A 5,807-nucleotide genomic window follows, 5' to 3' on the forward strand; every position below is an offset into this window, starting at 1 on the left:
ATCACCACCAAGTCTCTCCGGCACCGCCCGCTCACACTGAGGAAACCGCCGCTGCTGCCGTCGCCTCCATGCTGGTCACTGGCGTTTTTAGTCTTCAGCCGTTTAGGGACTGGGCCTCCCTCGTTGCTGCTGCCTCTGGGGGCTTCATCCTTCCCGGGTCTGTCTCCCAACCCAGTTGCTGTTTCTGCCTGGTACCCCTCCCCTTCCATTTAGCCACCAAGGCCACCGTCACCACTGCCCAAGGCAGAGCCGCGTTGTGCCAGATACCGCCTCATGCCCGGAACTGGCTACAGCCCTGCATGTTTCCAAAGCCCTTCCTTCTAACAAAAGCCCATCCCTCCCGTGGGTTCTAACTCAGTCTGAAAGCCATTTAGATATTTTCCAATTGTCTTGAGACCAACTTAACCATCCGCAGTTGAACACTGTGCCACTACAACTGGCTGACTGCGCCACCTGCTGGTCAGACACAGTTACTGCGCCTGGAAGGGAACCTGGTACAGGTAAACTCACATTATGGCAGAAAACCTGACAATGCAGACAACTGGGAATATCCTTGCTTCTTACGTGAATTCGATGTTAGGTGAGGCTTATGACTTGCCGGTAACGTACCTATATACTCTGTTAGCGGTCAGCGTCATAGCTCATGTGATGTCTCTAACCAGAGGACTGAGACACGGGGAAAAGGAAAAAGAATCTGTACGAATTATGGGCAGCTTAGAAAATTGGATGCAAGATATAAAAGCCAGCCAGGGAAACTTGATCTCTGAAATGCAAGACATGGAACGTTTACATAAAGAAGTTAAAGATACTAAATCTGGCCATGCTACATTACTAACACAGGTAGGACAAACTCATGGCCAAATAGAAAGCAAAATTTGTTCCATGTCTGATGCCTTAAATGGAAAGGTAGCTAAGAACCAGGACAGGATTAGCCAACTAGCACAGACAATTCACTCCATGTCTGATGGATCTACTGCCAGAGGCCAAAGGCTGGAGTCTAGGATTGAATATTTAAAAGGCAATTTACATGCCATTCAAATACTATCTAAGGATGAGAATATTAAAGGTTTAGAAGTGTACATAAATGAAGAAACAAGAAAAATGAACGATTCTATAAAATTCTTAGAATCTTGTATGATTCACGAGATTCAATCTCTCAAGGAAACTAGTGGCTGCCAGGCTCCAAGCCTTGGATGACTTCGAATCAGATTCCTCCCAATCCGATGCACCTATTCCAATCAAACATCAGGAAACCCTTCCTCAGGTTGTTATACGCACACCACTGGTCTTCCCAGTACCTACGCCAGAAAAACCGCCATCAAAACAATACCCAAATGGCCATATCACATATCAACGGGAACCAATACAACTAAAATACTTGTAAAGGAATGAAAGAGGCTGTTGTCTCATATGGTCTCTATAGCCCTATGTCAAAGAATTATTAAATTTGTGGGCAACTTTTAATAGGGTAACGCCCATAGATTGGGAATTCCTAATATCAGCTGTACTTAAAAATTCACCTCAAATACAGTGGAGGGCTCTATGGAGGGAGGAAGCAAAAGCCCTTGAGCTTCCAGGTTTAAAGAAAGGTTATGAAGCTCCCCAAAATAAGATTCTTGGTGAGGGTCTTTACAATGACTCAGAGACTCAGGCTGCATATGATGAGCACATATTGTCCTTATGCATGACAGCAGCCTTAAATGCCTGTCACAAGGTCCATGAACCAGGAGAAAGAGTAGAACCATACACTAAGATAGCACAGGGACCGATAGAACAGTTCCCTGACTTTTTACAAAGACTATCCAGGGCAGTAAAGCTACAGGCAGCAAATTTAGACTCTAGAAATATACTCATACAATCTGTAGCTTATGAAAATGTGAATACACTATGCAAAAGGATACTTTTGGCTTTAAAGATCAGATCAGCACCACTGGAAGAGTGGGTCTTGCATACAGCTAATCTCGAGTATAATGTCCAAGATACAGAAGCTTGGATAGGAGAGGCAATCTCAAAAGGATTAAAAAAAAGACACCAAGAGCTTTGTTTTCCTGCTCTGTTTCCTCTCAACTTCCTTTCCTACTCTCTCTCTCACCTATGCGCTCTCTCTATGGCGACCAGCCATGGCGGTCAGCCATTTACCCTGTTCCTCTTCTCTTAGTCTCCCTACTCTGCCGGGCCTTATAATAAATTTATAGTCAATATGTAAAAAAAAAAAAAAAGACACCAAGAGCTGGGTGTTGGTGGCGCACGCCTTTAATCCCAGCACTCGGGAGGCAGAGGCAGGTGGATCTCTGTGAGTTCGAGACCAGCCTGGTTTACAAGAGCTAGTTCCAGGACAGACTTCAAAGCCACAGGGAAAAACCCTGTCTCAAAAAACCAATAATAAAAAAAAGACACCAAAAGGCTAAATGTCTTCTAGGTGATGACACAGAATCTTGGGAAGGAGAAGCAAACCCCAAAGGTCTAAAAGACACCAAGAGGCCAGATGCTCTAACTGTAAGTAAAACAGGAACTTGGTTGGGTAGGAAGAGCAATCCCCAGAGGGTCGAGATGGCATGAGAATACTAGATGTTTTTTAACTGTGGCAGAATAGGACACATTAGGAGAAATTCTAGGGAAGGAAATTCCAACAATGTGTCATATAGAAGGCCTCCGCCTTCTGGATTATGTAGGAGATGTGGTAAGGGCAGACACTGGACCAGAGACATCAGAAAACTCCTTGAGGGGCCTTTCGAAGGCCCCTCGTTGAGAAAGGTCCGGTCATTCCCAGTCACTGTGGAGGACAATCTCTCACAGGACTAATAGATAGTAATTGACTGTTGTAAAGAATGGTACCACTCCTGACCTGAACATCAGGGAGCTCTTGCTCCCCAGATTGATAGCTGAGATACCAGCATGGGACTGATCCAGACCCCAGGAACATGGGTTTCTGTGAGGAAACCTTGGAAATCTACAGGACCTCCTGTAGTAGTTCAGTACTTATCCCTAGCATAGGTGTGGACCTTGGGAGCTCAATCCACATAGAAGGATACTCTCTGAGCCTAGACACACGGGGGTGGGCCTAGGCCCTATCCCAAGTATATGATAGACTCTGATGACACCCTCGGGAAGGCCTTACCCTCCCTGGGGAGCAGAAAGGATATGTGATAGGTAGGGTTTTAGTTAGGAGGGGTGGTAGGGGAGGAGGGGAGGGAGAGGGAACTGGGATTGACATGTAAAACAATCTTGTTTCTAATTCAAATAAAAAAAAGGGAAAAAAGAGAATGGTACCACTCTAGATGGGTAGTTTGGCTAGTGAGGAGGAATCAAACATGACTGGAGGAGACAAAAACGCATATTTTGGCAAACTTCTATAAAGGATCAGAGGCCCAGTTGAAAGTAAGAATAAATAATAAAGTTATTACCAGTTTCATGGATACTGGGGCGGATGCGACTATTATAACCCCAAAGTCCTGGCCTCAGAGATGGCCTCTAAAAGAGGTGGATGCTCAATTTTTTTGGAAATCTATCTAGAGTATGCCAGAGTGCAAGGTGGGTTGTCTGCATTGGACCGAAAGGACAGAAAGGAAGGTTAAAGCCATATGTTGCAGACATTGCAGTTAATCTCTGAGGTCATGATCTTTTACAGCAATGGAATACCCAGATTAGCATTCCTCCAGTATCAGATGCAAATCATATACAACCTCTAGATGGTAGACAAAATATAGTAAGGCTCTATGGAAAACAGATACCAACCATCCAGGCTGTACATAAACAAAGTACAAATGATAAACCTACAGAGGAACCAAAAGCTCTACCTTTAAAATGGCTTACAGATGAACCTGTCTGGGTAGGACAATGGCCTATGACCTCTGAGAAGCTACAGGCTTTAGAAAAGCTAGTTCAGAAACAGCTACATGCTGGGCATATAGAAGAATCTACCAGTCCTTGGAATTCTCCTCTATTTGTTATCAAAAGTCTGGTAAATGGAGGATGCTGACAGATCTGAGAGCCACCAATAAAGTAATTCAGTCTATGGACTCTCTACAGCCTGAAAAGCCTTTGCCTCCTTGATACCTAAAGGATGGCTGATCATTGTCGTTGATCTAAAAGATTTTGTCTTCACTATACCGTTACAAGAAAAGAACAGGGAAAAATTTGCATTCATGGTACCTACTTATAATAATTCACAGCCAGTTAAGAGATTTCAGTGGAAGGTTTTGCCACAGGGAATGTTAAATAGTCCTACCTTGTGCCAGCACTTTGTGCAAAAACCTTTGGAAATAATTCATAAGAAATTTCCACACTCCATAATATATCATTATATGGATGACATTGTCAGATTCTTTTTTTTTTTTTTTTTGGTTTTTTGAGACAAGGTTTCTCAGTGGCTTTGGAGCCTATCCTGGAACTAGCTCTTGAGGACCAGGCTGGTCTGGAACTCACAGAGATCTGCCTGCCTCTGCCTCCCGAGTGCTGGGATTAAAGGCGTGCGCCACCAATGCCCGGCTGTTGTCAGATTCTAAGAAGGAAACATTAGAACTGATGTCTGAGACAGTAAAGGAAGTTCTACCTTGTTGGGGATTACAGATTGACCCAGGAAAGATACAAAGAGGAGATTCTATTAATTATTTTGGTTATAAAATAGAGTTACAAAAGATCAGGCTGCAAAAAGTACAAATTAGAAGAGATCGTTATCAAACTCTTAATGACCTGCAGAAACTGCTAGGGGAAATTTCTCAACTACAGAGAAATTCTCAGTAATTGGTGTGGAAGGACATGGCCTAAAGCATTTAAAAATGGCCCTACAAGGGGACAAGGACTTAAACAGTCCACAAATGTTATCAGCTGAAGCAGAAAAGGAATTACAATGGGTGGGAAACAGAATACTGGATGCTCATGTAGACAGTGTGGACCCTAATTTAGACGGTATTCCTGTTATTTTCCCAGCCAGAGAATATCCTTCAGGGATTCTGATACAGAGGGAGGATATTATATTAGAATGGCTATTTCTGCCACATAAACAGAATAAAAAGCTAAAAACATACATAGAAAAGATTTCTGATTTGATTCTAAAAGGCAAATTAAGACTTCGTCAACTGACTGGAAGGGACCCAGCAGAAATAATAGTACCTTTAACTAATGAGGAAATTTCCTCCTTATGGAAGGACAATGAATACTGGCAGACAGCTTGTACTAACTCTTTGGGAACAATTAGCAACAATTATCCCCAAACTGACAGAATTAAATTCATAAAAAACACCTATTTCTGGAGTCCCTGAGAAAAACACCTATTTCTGGAGTCCCTACCTTCTACACTGATGTGAACAAATCAGGTAAGGCAGGATATAAGGCAAGAGAGATAAGTAAAGCAGTTCAAAGTCTGTATAACTGTATAGAAGGCAGAATTACATGCAATTCTTATGGTACTTATGGATTTTACAGAGCCTCTCAATATAGTTACTGATTCTCAATAAGCAGAGAGAGTTGTTTTACACATTGAGACTGCAGAATTCGTTCCTTATAATACAGAATTAACTTCACTGTTTATACAGTTACAGGAAACAATCAGTAACCAGAATAATCCAATATATATAACACACATCAGATCCCAGAAGGGTCTGCCAGGCCCACTAGCACAAGGCAATGATGAGATTGATCATTTTTTAATAGGAAGTATTCTAGAAGCCTCAGAATTTCATCAGAAACATCATGTAAATAGCAAAGGTTTGAAAAAGGACTTCTTCATCACTTGGCAACAGGCCAAGGAGATAGTGAGAAACTGTCCCTACTTGTTCATTCTGTAATCAAGCTCCATTGCCAGCAGG

This window comes from Cricetulus griseus, chromosome 9 (genome assembly GCF_003668045.3).
Source record: "Cricetulus griseus strain 17A/GY chromosome 9, alternate assembly CriGri-PICRH-1.0, whole genome shotgun sequence".
Taxonomy (NCBI): Eukaryota; Metazoa; Chordata; class Mammalia; order Rodentia; family Cricetidae; genus Cricetulus; species Cricetulus griseus.